The sequence below is a fragment of the Centropristis striata genome, chromosome 6 (genome assembly GCF_030273125.1).
Source record: "Centropristis striata isolate RG_2023a ecotype Rhode Island chromosome 6, C.striata_1.0, whole genome shotgun sequence".
Classification (NCBI taxonomy): domain Eukaryota; kingdom Metazoa; phylum Chordata; class Actinopteri; order Perciformes; family Serranidae; genus Centropristis; species Centropristis striata.
Genome location: NC_081522.1, coordinates 6,954,224 through 6,977,955, shown reverse-complemented (window position 1 = coordinate 6,977,955; position 23,732 = coordinate 6,954,224). Strand labels below are relative to the sequence as shown.

Sequence of the window (23,732 nt, the reverse complement as noted above, 5' to 3'; positions counted from 1 at the left end):
GGTAGTGATGTCATGTGATGATGTCATGTGATGATATCAAGTGATGTCATAGGATGATGAAGTCAGGTGGTGATATCAGGTGATGATGTCATGTGGTGGTGATGTCAGGTGATGATGTCATGTGATGATGATGTCATGTGATGATGTCAGGTGATGATGTCATGTGATGATGATGTCAGGTGGTGATAATGTCATGTGATGATGTCATGTGATGATGCCAAGTGATGATGTCATGGGATGATGATGTCAGGTGGTGATGTCAGGTGATGATGTCATGTGGTGGTGATGTCATGTGATGATGATGTCATGTGATGATGATGTCATGCGATAATGATGTCAGGTGATGATGTCGTGTGATGTCAGGTGATGATGTCATGTGATGATGATGTCATGATGTCAGGTGATGATGTCATGTGATGATGTCATGTGATGATGATGTCATGATGTCAGGTGATGATGTCATGTGATGATGATGTCATGTGATGATGTTAGCTGATGATGTCATGTGATGCTGTTGTCAGGTGGTGATGATGTCATGTGGGTTGTCAGGTGATGATGTCATGTGATGATGATGTCAGGTAGTGATGTCATGTGATGATGTCATGTGATGATATCAAGTGACGATGTCATGGGATGATGATGTCAGGTGGTGATGTCAGGTGATGATGTCAGGTGATGATGTCATGTTGTGGTGATGTCATGTGATGATGATGTCATGTGATGATGATGTCATGTGATGTCAAGTGATGATGTCATGGGATGATGATGTCAAGTGGTTATGTCAGGTGATGATGTCATGTAGTGGTGATGTCAGGTGAAGATGATGTCATGCGATGATGTCCTGTGATGATGATGTCATGATGTCAGGTGATGATGTCATGTGATGATGTCAGTTGATGATCTCAAGTGATGATGTCAGGTGGTGATGTCATGGGATGATGATGTCAGGTGATGGTGTCATGTGGTGGTGATGTCATGTGATGATGATGTCAGGTGATGATGATGTCATGATGTCAGGTGATGATGTCATGTGTGATGTCAGGTGATGATGTCATGTGATGATGTCTGGTGGTGATGTCAGGTGATGATGTCATGTGATGCTGATGTCAGGTGGTGATGATGTCATGTGTGTTGTCAGGTGATGATGTCATGACTTACAATAAGTGCATTCAACCTGATGGTACTAGACATAGACCATAGGAATCGAGTTAGTACATAACTTTAAGAGCTAACTGTCATTGCTAAGGAATGCTACATTAAACATTAAACATTAAAATACAGAAAAACATGCAATACATTTTTTTCTCATCTTAACATAAGTAATCAACTGAGAAAGTTTCATGGTGATATCTATTATTTATTTATTTTACCCTATTCACCTGTGGTGTCTTGACTTTATTGGCTTATTATGCTAATTATGCAAATTGCCCAAAGTGCAACTTTTAGCAACCAAGTTAAATTCCATCCATTAGGCCTATAGATAACATTTCTGCAATAAAACTTTAGGGTACTCAACATTTCTGGGTTTACTATTGGGCCTATCATGGGATTATGGCTAGACTATAGGACATCAGCAAAAATGAGTTTCTCATCAACCTCTTTTTGACCTTTGATGACTTCTGTGTAGCCTACATGTAATTTTACTATCCATAACTGAACTCAGTATGAGCAGAGCTTTCATTTGAGCCTAATATTAAGGCTCTATAACGATTTTGAAAAATGAACATTTAAAGAGCCAAAAATTGGCGGCCATCATGAATTTGGGTCAAAAATAGGTCAAATCAATAAATTTACATCATTTATGAATTTCTTGACCCAAATGGTCTCAGAAACCATCTATTATGCAGTACTGTGGTCCAAATCATTAAAAAGATATTTCCAGCTTGGCTGACGGTAGCCATTTTGGATTAAGGGCACTCAAAAATTTTCCCCACATTTTTGAGAGGGGCAATTTCTTATTTAACCCTTATAGATGACAAATCCAGTGAGAAACCAACCTTCGCTCTCCACGGTCATGGAACTGCTATAGATGACCCAACTAAGAAGTGGCTTATCATTGGTTGCAACTAATGCTTCACACAGCCCTTCTCATCAGTGAAAGTAGGAAACATATTCATGAAAAATAGTTACAGTTTTTACAATCGCTTTGACCCGTTGTTCGATACTTTTAACGCTTTTTCAAAACTCTTCACACAGTTCACACAATTCTTCTTTTGACACAAAATACACACATTTTACACATTTAAAATTAGTTTTAACTCATTTTACACACAAGCTCAATCAAGACCAAAACAGTAGATGTTAACTGGTGAATTTTCAATTGTTTTCACATGGTTTGTCAGAACAGAAAACCTCATGTTCAAAACTAATGGATTGAAGATTACATTGATCACAGCTTCTGCTCCTTTTTCTTTTTGTCTATTTGACAATACAGTAATGAATGACAGCTGATTTTTTTTACCTCTTTACTCTACTGTAAGTCATTTTCATTTGCAATACAGTAAAGTGTTTACTGCAAATCCTGTTATTTACAGTAATAGTTAATTTTGACTGACATGACATAAGCAATGATAATGTTATAAAACAGCAGAAGGTTGTATGAAAGCAACTGATGATTGTCCAAAAGCATTTGCAATTTGTTGTAAGGGATGAGAAACTACTTAAATGACTAAATGTTGTTGAAATAACTGCTGTGCAAATGTTAATAGTGATGTGAGAAATGCACCAAAGCAACTGAGAAAAACTATAATATATCCTTCTGGAGTCCCAGAGCATAGACGCAGGCAGATATAAATCACTGCAGATCAGGGGTCACAGTCACTATTCCCTGCTGTACACACTGCAGATAACTGATGGGCCTCATGAAGACACAGAGGAAATATCAAATGTAATTAAGACTTGCCTGTGGATCAATGAAGTCTATTTGGTGTCCCCGGAGCACTATTATTGTTTGCCAAATTGTAGTATTCTATACACAAACATGATAATGCTTCTGGCAATGATAATTATGTTTTTAAAACGGTCTGAAGACTGAGAGCGGAGCTGTATTCTGCTGAAAGGATTTTTCCCAGTTGACTTTATATTGATCTGGTTGTTAAAATAATGACTACAAGACCATTGTTTGTGAGTGTGAGCACTCTTTGCCCCCTGTGGGCCTATAAAGCATGTATTCTGTACTGCATAACCACTGTCAACATATTTAGCTCTATTTTTCACTTATATTCTCTGGATATATTTTTTGCCAGCAGATATGATATAAAGGGTTGGGCTCAAATAGCCATTTTTTCATTTTAGATTTGATTCCTTTTTGGCAAAATACCTGGATTCACTAAGCTCTGACTCTCTGAAAACATATCTTATCTAATCTTTCATGGGGGTTTTTAATTAGTAAAAACTGATGAAGGAAACATTTGGGCAGCAGGCTTCTCACTTTCAGCGAGTGCTGAGTCACTTTGGCCTATTGGAATTTGATGAATGGAGACAAAACTGGACTCCCATATCTATAATATCAAACATTCATATGCACTTTGAAGTCTTACAGGATCAATAAGGGCCTAAATATTGATTATGGTCCAAAGATTACAGTTAAACTTACCAGAAATAATTAATTAAGGCATATTTCTGCAAAGTTAACTCACTTTCCATTTCCAAACTAGATTCCTAATTAAAACAGTTAAGGTGTTTAGAGAATTATAACCATTTTGTATTGTTTAATGGTTTAAATTTCATCCAATTACAACATTATATGAATCACCTTATTGCTCCATTGCTGTCAGCTCAATAGTAAATAATAATACCACAACAGTTTGGGATCATGGCAGTATTATTGGTCACTCACAGGTTTTTTTTTACACATCAGTGTATTACCTTGAGCTTTGGTGCTCCCCTGGATCAAAGGGCAATTGACATGAAACCGTTTCCTTAAATTAGGCCAGCTTGACTTTGTTGGCAGGTTGTCAGCAAAGGTCAGTCTATTCCACTCTTAAATGCGAAGCGGGAAAGAATTGGCAGGTATTAACATATTAATAAGGTGCTGTTCTCCATATAAATAGGCCTGGTGGATAGCTTAATTCTCTCACCAGTTAAAGGTCGGCCACAGTGCAACTTGTCTGGGTAACATGAAACAGAACGAATACCAAATAGGCTGAAGGAAGGCAATGTTTTGACATCCTGTGAAATGTTGTTCACTCCTGTATTTTTGCAGATTTTTGAGGTTCATCAAGAGTACTTGGTGAAGTATGATAAGGTCTACAGACTCTGGGAAATGTACTTCTCATGCTCAATGATGTTCCCACATAACCAAGTTTCTTTTATTCTTTTACATGCCTCTGGCACAGTGTCTGGTCTGAGTAGTTTTTCATACCCCGCTTCCTTGGAAGCTGAAGCATGAAATAAATTTTACATGAGCTGAAGCTAATCCGCGGCGGGCTGATTAGGTGCTAAAAAGGGAGTAATTCACCAGATAATGAATACAGCTCGATAAAAATGTTCTGCAAATGTCAATGATGACGCATAATCCCTCAATAACTGTCACTTTTTTCTTCTCATCCTAACCCCCCCATGGTTGAAAAGTCTCCTCCTGGTAATTCAGAAAAAATAAATGTGGCGAATGATGCCCGTTATAAGGAAAATAATATGTGAGAAAATCAATCTATCCTGCAAGAAACAACTTTAGGAGACCAGCAGCAACCTCCCATCAATCTGCCATAAGGTAAGAGGAATGGCAAGTGTTTTTCAATCTGTACCGCCGTATAAATTGAGTGTTCTGTGTTTTATATACATGGATTATAGATTATAGATTATAGCCGCTGCTTTGGCTTTCTGAAATGTCATGAAGTCACAGTTACACGTCTACACAGAGCTCTACTGATTTTAAATGGACGGTCATCGACTCGCTCCACTTTGGTGACGAGGATGCCAGAATGACAACGAAGGGGAGATGCCAGAATGTACAAGCAAACTGTGCAGGCGTCAACACTTAAATAAGCAGCTGGCTATAAAGGATTAAGGTTAGGGTCCATCTTGTTACTTTTAAGCTGAGTCAAACAACCGTCTAGTGTGTTGATGCCTGCAGAGGATGTTAGGTATATTTGGTGGGTACATTCTACAAACAACAAAAAAAGAGGTTGCTAATCTGCCAAGTTTTGACACCCATGAGTGAAAATGGAGAGAAGTCTTCAGGAATTGGATTCAATTGGGCGACTTATAATTGTTCTTTTTTGTCAGCTTGTCTTGACTGGCAGAGCGGAAAAAGCTGATCAGTCAGAACTTATTTGGAAAGAGCATTTCTCCTTTGCCAGAAGGAGAGCAGGCGACAACTCCACAGACAGACCTTCAATGAGCAGCTGTGACATCTTCAAATTCAGCTGGCACAAACCCCTATACTGAGCTTCTGGTGGCCACTGGCAGCACTGAGTCGAACCTGTGTAACCTTTTCCTCTCACTGCTGAAAAAACTCAAAGAGAAAACACTAACTGTCCTAGCATTCCAAGAAATAATGAAGTAGGAGAGGCAGGGCGCTCTCACACATGACTCTCTGAAAAAAGGGATTTCTAGCATTTTAAAAAAAAGGGACAGAGAGAAGAAAAACTCATAGGGGAGCGGGGAGAAGGAGGTCCAGGTTACTCTCTGTTATCTCTCCAAACACACTTGGTGACACACTCCCATCCAAGCAACAGTGGCAGTGTCCATTGTCTACTGGAGGCGAGGCGCTCAGGTGACATTATGACAATAGCTATTGTGTGTCAGTACTGAGATGGGTACTTTATAATGAAAAGCCAAAGCAGCAGCCTGTAGCTTCGCAGGGCTGTCAGTGCGCTCCGTCGGCCTGCATTGGCATGGCAGACGTGACATTTAGCTGGCCGTGGCCCTGCTGGTCCCTCCTTTGAGCTGGAAGAGGAGATAACGACATGGCTCACTCTTCTAGTTGGAGGGGTACACCCTTTGGCCAACGTCACACATGACCTTTAACATTTATGACACGGTATTTGTCACTCTCATTTATCATCAGGAGCTCACCTTGATGAGTTTCCCTCTGCTTCTGTGACCACAATCCTTCATCTCTTTGCTGAAGCCGGGAATCAATATTGAAATGTCAGTTGCTTACAGTGTGTGTGTGTGTGTGTGTGTGTGTGTGTGTGTGTGTGTGTTTGTGCTTTTGTATTTCTGTGCGTTTCTTCAGTACTGTGATGGGAGAGGAATTTTAATCAGCTGCTCATAATTAAACAAAGAATACCATAACAAAGGCAGATAACGTGGTCTTGGGATTCACTGAGAAAGAGAGAGAAAATTAAAACATCTCTCATTATTCTTCAGTATGCTACATCTGTTTCAACAACACTCTCTGAGCCTTGTGAAGCTACAGGCAAAAAGCAAGTGAGCGCTGCTAGAGAATTGAATGTAATACATGCCCATCGTTCTGGTTGTTAATTGACAGGGGTCATTTAATGAGAACATTAGTGGCGTGATTTATTTAAATTAGATTTGATAACAAAGCAGTGTGGCTGTTTAAATTGGTGGTATTAATGCTGTTGTATTAGTGTGAAGGTTACACTGCTGTTAACTCTTACCGTACATGTAGTGGTAACCTGTTATCTAAGAAAAAACTGTCAAATTAGATTAAAATTATTATAATAAAGTCTGAATAATATTCTAAGTGTGATAATTCCACATTGACAGTTTTTTTCTGTTAATCAGGTTAACTCCTGGACTTTTGGCCCCAATGATGACCAGTTTATTTAAGTTCATCATAAAACATTAAACATTTTCATAAGCATTTCAGTGCTGCATGGTGGTGTAGTGGTTAGCAAGAGGGTCGCTGGTTTGACTCCGGCTCTTCTGTGTGGAGTTTGCATCTTCTCCCCGTGTCAGCGTGGGTTCTCACCAGGTACTTCGGCTTCCTCCCACAGCCCAAAAACATGCACATTGGTGACTCTAAATTGCCCGTAGGTGTGTATGAGAGCGTGAACAGTTGTCTGTTTCTATGTGTCAGCCTGCAGTAATCTGGCGACCTGTCCAGGGTGTACCCCGCCTCTTGCCCAACAAATAGTTATATATTTTGTTGAGTTCTGTGGTTACATTATCCACGTTTCCAACAATAGCATCATGTGCATGCAAGAGCAAGACTGATATATTGATTATCATACTGATTGGTTATCATAGATATGTCACTATCTATTGGTATTTGCCTATATGTTGTCTGATATGTACATATATCAGAACTTTGTTTAAAAAACATATATACAAAAAACAATGCTTGAGTTGATTTACTTATGTCATCTTCACATGTAATGTTCTTTCTTCTATCACCTACAGGTGGTTGAAAAGCGACAGCAGTAAAGTGTTGGACTACTTCTCCAAAGATGGTGATGCGTCAACAATGTAAACCATTTTATGTACCATGTATAGTATTGTATAATAATGTGAAATATTCTTTAGAAAACAATATTTGTTTGTGAAAGCAGCCCCCTAAGTCATTTCTGGTGCAAAACCAACATAAAATGGTCCATTTAAAAAAAAAAAATGTATTTTTTATCGGCTGCCATGTCAGGAATCAGTTATTTTTTCCCTCTTTCAGTATCTGCCTTACTCCCTAAAAGAATCATGACCGGGAAAAACTGATTGCAAAGATGGCAATGGTGGTGATGACAATAACTCAATCCCACGCTACTTTTTGATTGAGAGACCCTCAGCGGAAAATTATATATTGTGCATTTAAATACATTTTCAGTATGAATTACTGCCAATGAGCAATTGTTTGCAGTTACACTGACAATGAAATTATCTATTTATTGTTAAAGTTATAATGATCCAATATCTTCTCCCAATTTAGCAACACAAAATAATATATAATAGATTTCTTCAGTTTGTACCACCAGTGATAGGGAAACAAACAGGGAGCTAATGTGGCCCATTTCATTTGTTTTTCACAGGAGAGGATGAGTGTGGTAAATGAAGCCCCATGCCCCCTCAGTTGTCAGTTGGAGCCTACTCAGATCAGAGCGCCAGAAGATGAGTAGCTGATTCTCTGTGTGAGATGTGTGCTCCCTTGGCAGGCAGTGAAAGACAGGGAGGAGGTGGAGGGGTGGAGCTGCTGCTGCTGCGGAGGGTTATATACAAAATAGCGGAACAAAGTTTAGTTGCTGAGGCAGAGAAGGAGCCCCAGAAGCCACGGGGTGGCTTTGAATCAGATTTAAGTCGTGCTATCAGAGAAGTCAAGCAGCTCATTATTACATGAAGTGCATATTAAAGGGGGATTATAGACGTAGAAGTGGGCTCACATGTTAATCCTCTTCAACAGGTGCAGGAGTGTTGATTACGGGAATGCTATGAGTGGTTCAATGAGTGTTTCCTCACTGCGGCTGTAGATAGTAGCGAAAAATCTTTATGTTCTTTTTGTTTTAGATATTCAGTTTTTGTGAGGTGACTGTGATGTGTTGTTATATTAGGTCTGCTACAAAACACAACCCCCAAACTACAATCTCCAAATAAGCATTTGAAAATGCAAAAATTTTAAAAAGGACTACTTTTGTATTTGCATTGATTCAGATAAGGACAAGTGCACATTTATTGTGCTCTTCAAAAAACACTGAAAAAAGCAATTTATCCCCCCCCCCCCCCCCCCCCCCCCCCCCCAAAAAAAAAGAACTATCCAGCTTTTCTGATGTTGCAGCAGCAATTTCGAATGGAGGAATGATTGCTGAGTCAGTGTAAATGATTTTTAAATTGCTCTCAGGAACACGTCTTTTAGTCGTCTCTTCTCTGTTAAACAGTCTCATAGGAAACTTATGGTTTCCCTAAAGGTCATGTATTATTATCAAGAGGCGATTATGGAAGGAGAAACAGGGAAACCTTTTTCAACAAAAGGGAGCTCAAACTCAACGAGGGCAATCCTCTCCACTCTGGTTGTCATGGTAACTTAATAGACACTGGGAGGGTTAGAGTGGAAGGATGCACATTTTTCAGTCTTATTGGCCTTTTTGCTCACTTATGCGGTAGAAGTCACATTTTTATTTGTGCATGCACACTTTTGTACATGATGAACATTCACACATTATCAGTGATCTGTGCTTAGATTGGAGAAATACTTGTGCTACCTCCATAAAATGAGAGATTACAATCGAGTTTGCCAGCCGGTTTTTCTGCCTTTAGGGACAGGCATGTAAATAAGGCTTGTATGTCTCAGACAAGCTGTTTCTACATTGCCAATCCTGCCATTTCGGCGGGGGGAGCTTGCAGAGCACAGCAGGACAAATATTGCACAAGCTACCAGATGGTGGCCTAACTGATGCATTCATGCCATAGGGCATGTACTGGCACAATACAGTCATACTTTGTCAAAAAGAGTGTTAAATACACGGGGAACCTGTGGGAACAATTATGCTAATGAATCCTAAGTGTTGCATCAAATGCACATAAAGCTGCATGAATAAAGGAAAATATATCACATTAATATACCTTTTTAACAAATCTGCACTGCAAAATACACAAAGTATACATCTGACTTGACTTTATCAATCAGATAAAAACAGTTAACATGTAGAAGTGTTGTTGCTATACTGAATGAAACCCAGGTGATGTGAGCCAGGTAAACACACACCTCCACCAGCAGCGACACAACAGCTTTCCCTAATCTATGGGAATTTATAGAACTCCCTCTCAACTCTGCCTGCTACGTTATCTCACTTTGGACAGCTGGCTAACGGCAGTGTGGTTGCCATGGAAACATGCTCAATTTCTGACAGAGAGAAATAAGACACAGAGCAGTTTTATCATTAGAGCTCTCAGATATAAAAAGGAAACAATGAGGGGGGAAATCTCTGATACTTGTATGAAGGGCAGTTCTTTTCTGACAATATTAACAACTTGTGTTTGAAGATGCAGATCTGCACGAAGGTTTTAACCACCAGACATGTTGAGCAGCGGAAAAATACGAGTGACTTTTGTGAAACAAATGCATTTCAGGGAGATGTAAGTGTATTTTTTTAACCACTGACTAATTGCTTTACTGTTTGTTTGCCCTGTAGACTCTGAAGTCTGCGTCTGAAAACAGCCACAAGGCACACTGCCCGGGTTATTAGAAATAAAAACATACAAAAATGCTTTTTACAACCAGGACAATTAGGGCTCCCACAGATGGTTCATATTTCCTCTTGCCTTTGAACTACCACTAAACCTTCCCTTCTTTTTCTCCCTTCCTCCTTCCTTCCTTTTTTTCCTCTTTCTGCAAACTAAGGGTGATTTGCAGTTTGATCCATACGCTGTTTCAAACACGGGTTAATCACGGTTATGATATGTAGTTTTATCAAAATATTTTGAATAAAACAGCCATGTTGTATCAGTATGCCTACTGGAGAAATGATATAGTTGATTCAGGAAGTGAAGCTTTCTAGTTTTCCAAAGCTATACTTTTTTACCTTTACTAGTTAAATAACATTTTTCTAAGCTGCCATGCCTCATACTTTTTTGTGTTAATATAATAAAGACTTTCAGTTCAGTGACAGTACAACTTATTATTATACTTATTACGTCTTCTCTTGTATTCCTCCTGAAAAATTACTAATGTAGCAGATCATTTAAGAAATAAGTGGTGGGTGTGGGATCAGCAGGATCATGGTGATGGATGGAAGTATAGTAGCACCAGGACTAGCAGTGTGTCCACAGCAAACGTGGATACTGCTCCTACTGACTGTGAAAATTGCGCCAGGCTGTCTGCTGTAACATGTTGATTAGTTGCTAATCTGTCTTGGAGCAGAGCCATTAGTGATTAAAAATCATGGCAGGAAGAGGTTTGAAGCTTTGCAGAATTTTTATGTTGAAAAGTCAGTATGGCTGCCAGTTAATTACACCTCGCTGTTAGAATCCTGCAATAAATCCTACCTTAATGAAGGTTTTAATGTTCAGGTTTTGTTGTAACTCTTTAGATATGAGTTGATTTAAGTGTAAGGTCATTTTGGAGGATATACTGAAATATATATTTACATATTGATGTTTCTGTTGTGCAAATAACAATGTCTGAGGTAAGAGAGGTAATACTATATACAACAGTCCATAGTTGTAACCAGTAGTGGAATGCGACTAAGAAAATATATTCAAGTACTGTTAAAGTACAATTTTGAGGTACATGTATTTCCACATATGTAACTTCATATTTCTACTCCATTACATTTAGCCACCAGCTTAAGTTATTTTCAGGACAAGATTTAACATGAAAAAATATGATCAATTTAAAATGACAATGCATGTTAATACATTAAACCACACAACACTATATTAAGTATTTAAATGATCTCTACCTGCTGCTTATATAAATGCAACAAAAATAATAATAAAATAATATATTTGGAAAATACATATACATATATATGTTACAATCTGAGTGGGGCCATTCTGCATAATGAGTTGCTTTACTCTTGATAATGTAAGTATATTTGCATGCTGATACTTTTGCACTTTTATTGAAGTATGTTTTCAATGCAGGACTTTTACTTGTAGTGGAATATTTTCAAAGTGTGGTATTAGTACTTTTCTGGGATCTGAATACTTTTTCCACCACTGGTTGTAATGCAGAAAACAACAAAACAACCAGTTTATTGGACACACTACCTGGCAAGGATAAATGTAAAGGAGTCCTGAGCTGCTAATTAATCAGCAACTATTTTGATAATCAATTAATTGTTTAAGGTGATTTTCAACCAAAATACACTTGGTGGTTGATGATTACATCTTTTCAAATGTGAGAATTCACTACATAGCTTTAGTTTTCATTATAATATCTTTTTTTAAACGTTTTATTTCCAGATTTAAAAGCTTTTAATCAGCAGTTGCAGACTTCTGACATAAACCGTTAACGACAACACACCCACACATAAACCAGTGATCCAACTTATTAATACTTAAACATATAATTTTCTTTTTTAGCATTCTACCCTCAGATAATGACATATGAAACCTGTTGATTACCAGCATGATAATCTTGTTTTCAGCTGATAATTCTATTCCAGAAAGGACCCATAATTATATTAAATATAATAATATCTGGTAAAGACGGAGTAGCGATAAGAAGGAAAAGCAAATGATGCCTGCTGGTTCACGCAGGCTTTCAGATCAAGTCACATGAAAGCTTTTCTGACTTTCCCCTAATGTGCACGACAGCTGCCTGAGATCTTTCATTATAAACAGCGTGGCGCAGGTGTCTGCCTTCTCTCTGATTCATCCTGGTAATAATCTCTCTGACTTGCTGCTATTTCCAGGCTAATTGATGTCTGAAAAGCAAACCCTGGTCCAGGTCCTAGAATAGATCTGACTTCCACCCACTCATCTCGCAAGGAATCCAACGTGGCATTTGTCCAGTGCTGCTGCGCTCCTGTCAGTACGGGTACAACGTACGACTACAGCATAGTACACTTGCATGAGTCACTAACGCCGTTTATTCATGTCACACACAAACGCAGACGCAAGGCCACCCCAGTGTGTTAAGCAACATGAAAATACCAACTGATGTTATATTATGAGCACTTTTGTGCAGTTGTCCAGAATGTGTGTTTGCAAAAAGAAGCATAGCAATTTTTTTCTTCAGAAGCACACGGGAGACTAAACTTTCCCTCATGCTGTGAAAATGCTTTTGAGACCAAACTGCGATTCAACAGGCTGTCCAAGAGGATGTCTGTCTACATGAGGGCTTTCTCTGGTGAAAGCAGATGAAAGAGTGTTACAGGGGCAAAGGTTGGCTGGATAACAAGTGGCTCCCCTGACCCTGCCTGCTGGCACTTTGGGCTGTGTTCCCATTATACCCTCACCTGCTTGTCTCTCTAACCTCCACCCTTGTCAGCCTCTGATCCCTCTTGCTTTTTTTCCCAATCTGCACCCTGAGTTACAATGGTCAAAAATGGAGCACTCAAATTACAGTCTTGTGGTGCTTAAAATAGCCAACAACTGTGCGTGTGTGTGTGAGGAGGGAGTGCGGATGGTCCTGTTTTTTTGCGTCAGCCCTGCCATGGCAACCGGGCTTTGCTGCTGAGCGTCTCCCCTTCTTCTTCAAACGTTTCTTTTCATTAACATCAAAGAAAACTGTCCACACCAATACTGCTAATTGCATTCTGTTTGCGGTGTGTTACGTAATAATCGCACACCCTAACATGCAGATTTAAAGATGTAAACATGCATTAACACAGCACTCAGGGGACAGCAGAGACTGGCACGAGTATTACATGCAGCTTTTATTTGTTCCCCTCTCTCTTTCTCTGCATGTACAATGTGCATAGTACCCCTATTTACACACCACTGTGTGTCAGTTATTACAGACGAGAGCTAATTAAAGTTGCGTGAAATTGAAATTCAGTCTTAAAGGAGACTGTTGCAGTGACAAAGCAGAGAGAGATAAACACGGTGCTTTTAATTATGACAAAATGATGTGAAGCGTTACTTTAAAACGGTAACATGCAGATAGAGTGCAATTTTCTGGCAAGTGCTGGATGTCTACAGATGCAATTCTGCTTGATCAGCCCAGTGAGAGACTCAGTGTACGACTGCATATGTTAAAAAAGAGGAAAAGTCTATTATTGTTTGATGTAGGCTTGTGTGCCATCAGTGGCATACTTAGACTTGATTTGTCACTTAGCAGACAAACATGAGGCCCATTTTATTCCAATACTCATTTGAATCAGCCGTTTTTGTATTTAACCTGCAATAACTGATTTGTTTGGGCACCTGGGGGTAGAGCAGGACCAATATATCTGTCTGCCATTATTGGTCTATCACAAATATATATTAGGATCTATCACTATGAGAGTATGTAGTCTGATATGCATAAAAAATGCCTTTTTTACATGACATTTAATGCAGAAAATGACACTTGAGGTGATTTGACAGTAAGTGTCATCATCACCTAGCACTGGACAAATAAAATGTTCTCTCTATCACCTACAGATGGCTGAAAAGCGACACCAAACAGTCAGTAAGGTGTGGGAATACCTCTCCAAAGATGGTGTTGTAGTCGACAATGTAACACATTGTATGTACAATGCATAATAATGTTTAATATTGTATAATATGCTTTAAGAAAGGTATTCGTTTAAGAAAACAGCCTTCTGAGTACCTTTGCAAAATCCAAAAAGCATTTTTCTTAAGAATTCAAAATATAATAAATGTTCTGACAAAAATCAGACATGGCAAAGTATTTTTAAAGATCCAAAACCTGTGTCTGCTCAGTTTGCAGATAAAACAAAAGGCATATGGTGCAGACAGGTATGTTTAATTATAAAATGGAAAGGGGTTGGAGGACAGCTATGCCAAGTTTATGAGAGCAGTTTGGCTTCATATTATCAGCAGAGACAACCCCGCCAAAAAGTTGGGACACTGTGTAAAGTCAAAGTCAGAAGAATGACTTCCCAACTTGGGAAATGGCACCATCAGAGGTGCATGTGAATGCACCATTAGCCTCGGCCGAGGTCTGTGCTCTTTAAGTGCCATTCCAGTTCTCTAGCGTGACCCATGTCACATTACACTGATTTGATCAGTTGTTATTGTGAAAATAACAAGAGCAGTTGCCTTAAAGTAAGTTTATTTTGCTTTGTAGGATGGGATTTACAGCCAGGGACTTTGAAGTATTCAGCCCCTGCTGTGCAGATTTGTTGCAGAGCCAGCACTGTGCACAGAAGTAAGCTCCATTCAGTGCACATCATACTGCTCATCTTCCCGCACGAGCTCTGGCTCCCAGACATTTCTCTCCTCGTGGGTGTAAAGGCATCAACAAGCCCCATCTATGTTGCATATTCAGGCCGAGCCCGGCCAAGCACCATGGGTCCCCGCCTGGCCACCACCCCCAGGCCAGGCTTCAGAGGGGCACCCTGCTAACCCACATCTGTCCTCTTTTGGCCACTGTGCTTGAGACTTTTAATAATTTTTCGTCTGGCCCCTTGCCTGGGTCCAATTTGACATGGGAGCCCAGTAGCTACTTCTAAGGTCAGGGAGACATTTAAACCCCTCTGTTATGATAAGGTTCCTGATTCCCAAAGTGAAATTGGATTCTTATGCTCTAAAGTTCATAAAATAAATGGGGAAAATGGAACAGAAAACACACTCCACACGTTACATACATTTTTAGTTCCGGCAGTGTAAGTCTAATAAGAATAAAATACAGGCCTAACAAACATTTTGACCTTTAACATGCGAAGACTCTCAGTACAGTGGCACAATCTGATCCATAATCTGCCTGAAATCACAATTCTTGTTTTAATGTGACATTAACTGCGAAGATTAAATCCATCCATGCTAATTCCTTTAATGCCACTCAATCTATAATCTCTATTTGATCACTAATCTTAAATCATGCAGAAAGTTTTTAGTGAAGCACTTTGAATTCTGATTTCTCAGAAAATGATTAAATGATGATAGGGATGGTGTCGAGAAAATTACACTGGTGTAGGCTTGCGCACCATATGGCAGAAATAATATCGCCCACCTCAACAAGCATAATGGAGAGCACTTAAGACTGAGCAATTTACCGCAACAAAAGAAGGGTGCTTTTCAGTAAGTGAAATGCTTTTTAGATTAAATAACTTTCTGTTTGTTAAATTCCACCTGGCTGCTCGTACTCAGTGAAGCTGAAGGCAGCTGCCTGTCTTTATCCGCATGCTGTCAACACTCATCTGCCATCGGCCCTTCAGTGTGCAGTCACATTACACTCGCTTTCTTTCATTCAGGTGCATCTGTGCATGCTTGTCTATGTTGGTGTTTACCTGCTAATATATGAGAGAATAGAGGCTCTTGCAGAATTCTCTCCTATATGTTGTACTTTTTTATTTTTATTTAGTGAGCTTAAAAATAAAATGTTTCATGGTTTTAAATTATTTAAAAAATTCTCACAGGAAACCAGAGATATAATTAAAAATGTCTGCTTTTGTTTTTCAGATTTCTTTTTGTTTATTGGGATTCCCCTTACTAGAATATTTGAATTTTATTGACAAATGAAACAAAACAACAATAAAAATCAGTTCACATCTACATTACATTTCTGGTTGGGGAAGCATAACATGACTCCCCCACCCTCTCCTCAGATGTCTTATCTTTACTGCTTTCCAGACTAAAACCCAAAGATATAAATTATTATACTAGAAGACAGAGGAAAACAACAATTATACACTTTCAAGAAGGTGAAACTACACATTTTTGGCAGATTTGCTTAAAAATTACTTAAAATGAATGATTGATTATTAAAACCATTGAAGATTTTCTGACAGTATATTAACAAACTTATAATTTCAGTTCTACTTGTAACTAGAGATGACCAGATCAAGTCTAATTGTCCTCAATCCAATCCCTTTAATATGGATTTAATGTTGGTTAAATATGTATCTGGCACATTGAAATAACAGCTGTAGCTTTCTGAATTCAGCCCACCTTATTTTTCATGAGCTTCTTGACTCAAACACTAAAGGTCCTGATTCAAAACTCTAAAGCTGATCCAAACCACCAACCCATTCTCTCCATCCCACTTCGTCACATTGTCAAAACTTCTTGGCGTCATTTTTGGAATTGCAGGGCCTCTCGGAAACTGTTACAAAGGTACTTTTTTAAACCCACACCATGATCTTTTCCTAACAATCACTAAGTAGCTTTGCAACATTAACCATGTGTTGAAGTCTATAGGACTACCCTGCATGTAGAAAACTGATGGTAAAGGGGTCCCTGTTTGTGTTAAAAAGCAGTGGCAAGGGCTTCAGAACAAAGATTGTATATAAAGATGGACAGTCTGACAACAGTACAGTATAGGTGGAGGGAGTGGTGGTGCCTTATCCTTTCTCTATACAGTCTATGCTCCTGACAAAGTGTCTTTAATGTCCTTATGTCACATGTTGGGGGTGAGAATGTGTTAGAGCTACAAGTTTCTTTGTGGTTGTTGACAATGGAGTTGCAGAGTGATGATTCTTTTACGTCAGTCTTTGGCTGAGTACAGTCACTGGCACGCAAAAAGCACACAAACCAGATTTATTTTGGCCTGCCATTAAAACTCAGAGAATTAGCATTAATTAGCAATAGTGTTTGTCTTTGTAACTGCAGAAGGGGAACGGTCAGTGCCGACTAATATGAGGCATTGCCGAATGTTCTGTTCCTTGCTAATAAAGATAAATAACAGATTTGTTAGTATTGGAGTTCAGCAAATCTGTATATTGTTGCCAACATCTGTGTCTGAACTCACACCAGTGCACTAAAAACTATTTTTCACACTCACACACTCACAATATCTCTCTGACATATGCAGTGAAATGCTGCAGTGGAGAGCCCGTGTTATAAAGGAGAGCAGCACTTTGCAGGCTGACTTCAGTAAAGAAAAGATCAGACTTTGATCTGATATCAATTCATTAAAATATGCCCAGATTGGCCCCGTATCGATCTTTGAAAGACATCTCGGTATCTTAAGAGAACCTGAAAGCATTGACGCCAGCGTCCGCATGGAGGGGCTACGCTCTCTGCATGCAGTGGGCCTCCGACTGTTTGGTAGCAGCCTGCGTGTGTGCTGTGTCTGTCTTGTGTCGAGTTAATGTCTTGTGATTCATGACAAATCAAATTGAAATCAGCTTGTCTGCTTTTTCCAAGGTCTCAGAGAGGGCAAGAGAACCTGTCTCTCCCTGTCTCTCTCTTCTTCCTCCCACCAGTCTCAAAGGGACACAAACACACACACACACACACACACACACACACACGTAGAAATACAAAACACAGACCCTGAGGTGCATTAAGTCTGAAGAATTGACAGATGGAATCAAACAGTGAGAACAGATGAAAGACGAGACACAATATGTCTGTTCACATGAGTGTGTATGTGTGTGTGTGTATACGATCAAAGCTTATCTCGCCTTTCCTCGAGGCGATCCTAAAAAACTGTGTCACTGTTGGCTCAGCTGAGCTTTTAGTGTGAATACGTTGCTATGATTAGATTCACAGTATTCAACAGATCCCAGGGAAAAACGAAAAACACAATGCACAACACTGCTAATCAGAAACGGGAAATATATCAAACTGAACAGATACAGATTTTTTTTAGGAAATCAGATGGATGTGTTATGCATCTTCACATGCAGGATTTTGTGACATAAGATCATTTCTGCCTCATGTAATGACACTCGGTGGAAGCCTCGCGGTTGTGAAATTCCATTATTTCTATGCGTCATTTCACAGCTTTCACGAAGCATTTAGCGTGTAAATAATGAACAGGATATAATATATTTGCAAATCAGATTTTCGTCTGTCACTCTCTCAACCCTGTAGAGAAATCTCAGGACACACCGTAGGTGATTCAGTGACGAGGTTGAGGACTCTTGAGTTTTAAATGTGTTTGAAATTCAAATATTGCCACAGCACAAAGGGAGGTAAAAAGATGATTTATGTGATGGGACTTTACACAGAGCTTAAATCATGTCACCATTTCTCAGTAAATGGTGTGCTGCAGGTCTGCTGAGATCTATACTGCTAATAAATCTCCCACCCATCTGTTTTCCTCGTTGGTGGTCTCTGGATTATCCGCCTTTCTATAGAGCAATTCCCTGAAAACCAATAACGACTTAGATTAGCAGTATGTGACGAGGATATAGGAGGAATTGAGTACAGGATTGCTGGAATGATAATGTTATCTATTGCACTGCAAGCTTTGAAAAATAAAAACTTTCAAAATAAGTTCTGTTCAAAGTGAAAAGGATTCTTTTTTTTTGCAGTTTTTTTTTTCTTTTGATACGTTGAGTCATCATCATACTGTTTTAACACAGTTTAATTGCTTTTTTCTTTTAGTCTGTGTTCTTTCCTGTGAGCTACTATAATTATATTGTTGGTTTCACAAATGATCTTCCAGCAAATGATTCATTCTCGGATGATGTGACAGCTTTGTCTTGTGTAGCCAGACCCAAACACAAAGTATGTATATTCATACTGTATGATTTCAGGCCGACAATAGCAACTACCAAGGACACCACGTTGTAGTAATCCAGGAATGAGCTGCCAAGACAAATGTAGAAAGTCAGGGAACGTAAGTTTTTCCTTCCATCTCATGGTATTAAATGCTTTTCTGTGATGGCATATTGATCTTCCCCCCCAAAGTCCCCCTTTTTCTAGTTTTTCCTCCTCTGGGAGTCAGAAACTTCGGATTGGTACGGGTTCAGTGTTTTTTCTCAAGGACGCTTCAGCAGAGCCAATGCTATCTTTCACAAGATTGAAATCCAGTTGACAGACAGTTTTTATTTAGTGCACTTTACAGATATAGAAAGAGTAAAGCATCTTAACCCATAAGAACCCAGGCCCATTTATCCTTAAAGGAAAATTATGGGGGATATACCACAGACCACATAGAACACATTTATGATGTTTAAAAAATAATATATATATATATACTACCCCTAAATGTCAAATATCTGTTATGTGACATATATGTCAATTGGCATTTATGGTATTTCTTATTTTAAAACTTGATATTTTATAAAACTTGTGATATTTTTGTAACTTCTTTTATATTAATTTGTTCAGAAAATATGGTCAGAACAGGTTAAATGCAATAAAGGACATTAACAGATTACAATTGTTAGATGGGTTTAAACTTAGCCTAGTAACAAAAAAAAGCTTTTTAAAATTAGATACTTTTTTAGATTTTTCTGTTTTCAGTCACACCCACATTTTCTTTTTCACATTTTTCAAGTCACTTCTTGTCAAAGTCACATGACCACCACACCAGGGTGTTGAGTATGTGTCGCTTAGGGATTTAATGAGTTTATGTGAAGCATAAAGCTGAATATGGGAGATTCCAGAAGATTTAAAGTGTTTGTTACACAGGTGTCACCATGGGTTCTTATGGGTTAAAGGAATGTGGGGTTGTATGAGGTACTTATCCATATACTTTTTACTCGTTTACATGTATTTTAGAACTGTGGTTACCCATTTTAAAAATTTAAAAAACACGATCACCATTAACCATCTTGAGTCACTGAAAGTGAAGGTGCATTACTTATGACAATTACGACATAAAAAGGCAGCAACGTCGAGTCCTGCCCCTCGAAAGTACTGGCTTGAAACACAATGCCAGTTTTTGTTTGATGATGATAGGCCAAGTAAAACCGAAGATACGGTCAAATATATTAAGTGTAAATTATATGTAACTAGGTGTTATCATTTAACCTTTTATATGTTATTTACGGTCGCCCATAAAGTTGAAATATTTTTTTTTCAGATACTGTCTTCTGTTAATTGTGTTTTTCATTTACATTGTGATATGTTTAGTAAGATTGATTAATAACATTTTGAGAAGATATCCGCTTTATGTGTCAAAAATTATTATCAATTACATTGTCACAATCATTTCATTGAAAAACAAAGGAAAAAGGAAAAAAAAAATGAATCCAACTTTAAGGGAGATCATGTATTTGCATTCACATTTGCAACATTTAAAATTCTTCATTGAGCATGATTGTGTTTTGAAAGTAAAAAAAAACATAATTTTTAAGATCTGATTTTATTTTATTTATTTATTTATTTTTATTATTTTTGGTTCAAAATATTGATCCAGTAAGTCAAAGTGAAGAAAATAATATTACATCATATTGGTATATTATTGTGCTGAAAAAAATGATATCAACATGGCAAGGAAAACAATTTTTAAAGTGGTAAATTGTGGCAGAAAACGGGAAAAAGAAAATGAAAGTATTCAAAAATGGACAAAATAGCCTAAGACTCTAAAGTGTTAAATGTCATGCATTAGATTAAACTTCACAGTTGATATAACTTCACTTCAACCTGCTGCAATATTAAACTTCTACTTAAATATTTAATGCAGAACACTAACAAACCAATAATATATAAGTAAGAGTATAACTTTCAAAAAGAGACAGTTCTTCATGAGTGCTTTTGCTTTTCATACTTAAAGTAAAGTTTGCAGAGGATACATGAATACTTTTATACTTAATATTTTTAATGATTTAATTTTTTTAATTCAAACTGTGGTTTTTGTGGAGTCATCTCTGAGTGCTTCTTCCAGCACTGTACCACAGCCACTTAACCACAGGCGAAACCCCCTAGTTAGTGTGCCAGTTTCACCAGTGAGAATTAACTGGTAATGTAGCATGAAGTACAAGAACAGTTGCTATGGTTACCTGCGGTTTAATATACCTCGTGCACTGAATAAGGACAGTGGTTGAGTTGTTGACTGAAACTATGTTTGAGGGTTTGCTGAGACACCTGCCACCCAAACAGAAAAAAATATGTTTTCTGTAGCTGTTACACAATTGGTAAATTATACCATTTTATTAATCAGGCTAAAAGGATGTAATTTAGGTCATTAAATATAGTGTTTTGGATGTCTATTTACCTGTTTTTTTAATCATAAAATGAACAAGCTCATATTTCATTTATACAAGGTCTTTACAGCATTACCATCATGCGACCTTCCATGAGTCACTCAGGAAATGCTATGTGACTTTAATCAGGCTGCCGATGATTGACAATCAGGCTGGAGCAGACCGGACGTCAACACACACCCACACCCACACTGGGTCATCACTCATTTATACAACACACCTGTTCATATAGGCCAGTAGAGATCAAAACATGAAACAGATACAGTAGTGCATCCTTATAACATGCATTCACATCACCTTGAAATATGTCAATAGTGCAAAGAAGGTCTAGTGAATCAATAGTTGTGAAATATTCTGATTATCTGCCCAATTTGCCTTTTTCAGCACACAAACGCTTCAGGCTATTCACCTCCAGTCCCTGCGGCTCAAAGTGCCTCCTTTACACCAGAGGATTAACTGGGACTGTAGTGGCATAACATTTTTTAAAAGCAACCTGGCACACTCCCTGATTTTAGATCTGTAGCGTTTGCTGTTATCAAAGCTGCTTTGAGATTCCTCAGTTTAGCTACTTATGGTGTCTGATAGTTCTAATTAAAGCAGCGCGAGGAGTTTCTGTTCAGAGATTATAACTCGAAATGCCAACAACTTTCTAATTCTATCCACTTTTTGCTTTTTACAAATGGAGCAGAACCATCTTTGAACCAGAACATACTATCAGTTATCTAATTAGAGCTTGGGAAAAAAAGGGTTCAGATTTATTGGATCGAGTTTATGAGCTATTAGCTTCAGGCTTCGGGGCGTGAGCAGCCTTTATATAGGCACAGGGAATTGTAATGCCATTTTACACACTGAGGTCAGAGGTCAGCTCATCAGTCATGAGGAGTGTGCTCCAAAGAGCCCCACTTACATCACCAGGTTGCCTGATTTCAAGCAGCTACACACACGCACACACACACACACACACACACACACACACACTTGGGAACTCTTGAATATGACAGAATAGCTGTCTAACGACCTTGTGCAATCACATCAAATGGCACTTGTGCTGATTGACTATTAAAGTGTCGAATCATTATTCCTCCTCTAATCAACAACAATTTCGGAGGCGAGAGCTTTGCCACAGATGTCTACTTGTCTACTCTCTATGTCTATTTAGTATTTATTTATCTAATGTTTTCTGGAGATCAGCTCCATTTCAGTACCTCACACATACAGTTAACAATGGCAGATTTAACACTTGAAATTAGGACAACAATGACGACTGTTGCTAGCACATTTTAGCTCATGTAAGCTAATGCTAATGCTAATAAATGTTTTTTGAGCTAATATAGCCCTAGGATGGTTTGGGCTGTAGAAAAACATACTTGAATAACCAACACAGATTTAAATTTTAATGTTCATGGTGTTTTCAAACAGTAAGTTTCACTTTTATTTTTACAACGGGGAAAGGGACTGCCGATGAAAACTAGCCTTTCAGCTAACTCAGGCACTTATGTTTGAGTGTGGATTAATGTACATATTCCCTTTCCAAATTGAAAAAAAAGATCATTCAGGATGAGGAATAAATGTCATGTCCAACACAGGTTTTAGTATATCCACAACTTTATTGAACATTGACTTTTCCCAATAATCACAGCGGCAAGATAGAACGAACCGGTATCAGACTTTCTGTGTTAGCCTGTAGCTTTGGTGCTATAGTTACTGTGATCAGCTGGATTAGACTCTTATAGCAACGTCTGTGGTAAAATTGAAACGATCTCACAGATGGTCACATGGACTGGTGATAGTGTTCAGTTCAGCAGTACAGTTACAGTGCCACATCCAGTTAGCTTTACGGAATGGAGCCCAAATGGCCTGAGACAAGACCAGGTGTGATAATCATACAATATTAATGCAGTATACAACTATAAAAAAAAGTTATGAATTCATTTTTCATTTATTATATTAGCACTTTGTATGCACTTATTTCCCAATACAGAGGCAAATTCTACACTACCCAAATAAGTATTTTTAAAACTTTCTCACAAAGGGTACTCCAGTAGTTTCACCGTTTGCGGTGTTGCTGGGGATCGCATATTATTCAGAGCTTTCCTTAAGCTTGTGTGTGTGTGTGTGTGTGTGTGTGTGTGTGTGTGTGTGTGTGTGTGTGTCAGTCAACGATGTACAGTATTTCCATACAGACCCATCAGAATTGATCCAAACACACATACATACATATGTAGTTTGGTAGCTGTGAGCTAACATTAGCTAACAATTAAAGTTGTGTTAATCCCAAAAAGCTAAACTCTGTACTTTTAGTTAGTTAGTTAGTATTATTACACATGTTTCGTTTATAATGCTGTCTGTGCATCTGCAGCCTCAACTGGAGAAAAAACTCCACAAATACCGTCACACACT

At 38.4% G+C, this 23,732-nt stretch overlaps 1 protein-coding gene across 1 annotated transcript in view; it reads left to right on the top strand.

Moving 5' to 3' along the window:
- Positions 1 to 7,057: 7,057 nt before the first annotated feature.
- Positions 7,058 to 23,732, top strand: part of shisal1b (shisa like 1b) — a 71,339-nt gene continuing 54,664 nt past the window's right edge. Inside the window, exon 1 of the mRNA XM_059335141.1 lies at positions 7,058 to 7,380. The gene's annotated coding sequence lies outside the window, so the exon portion shown is untranslated. The remainder of the gene's footprint in view (positions 7,381 to 23,732) is intronic.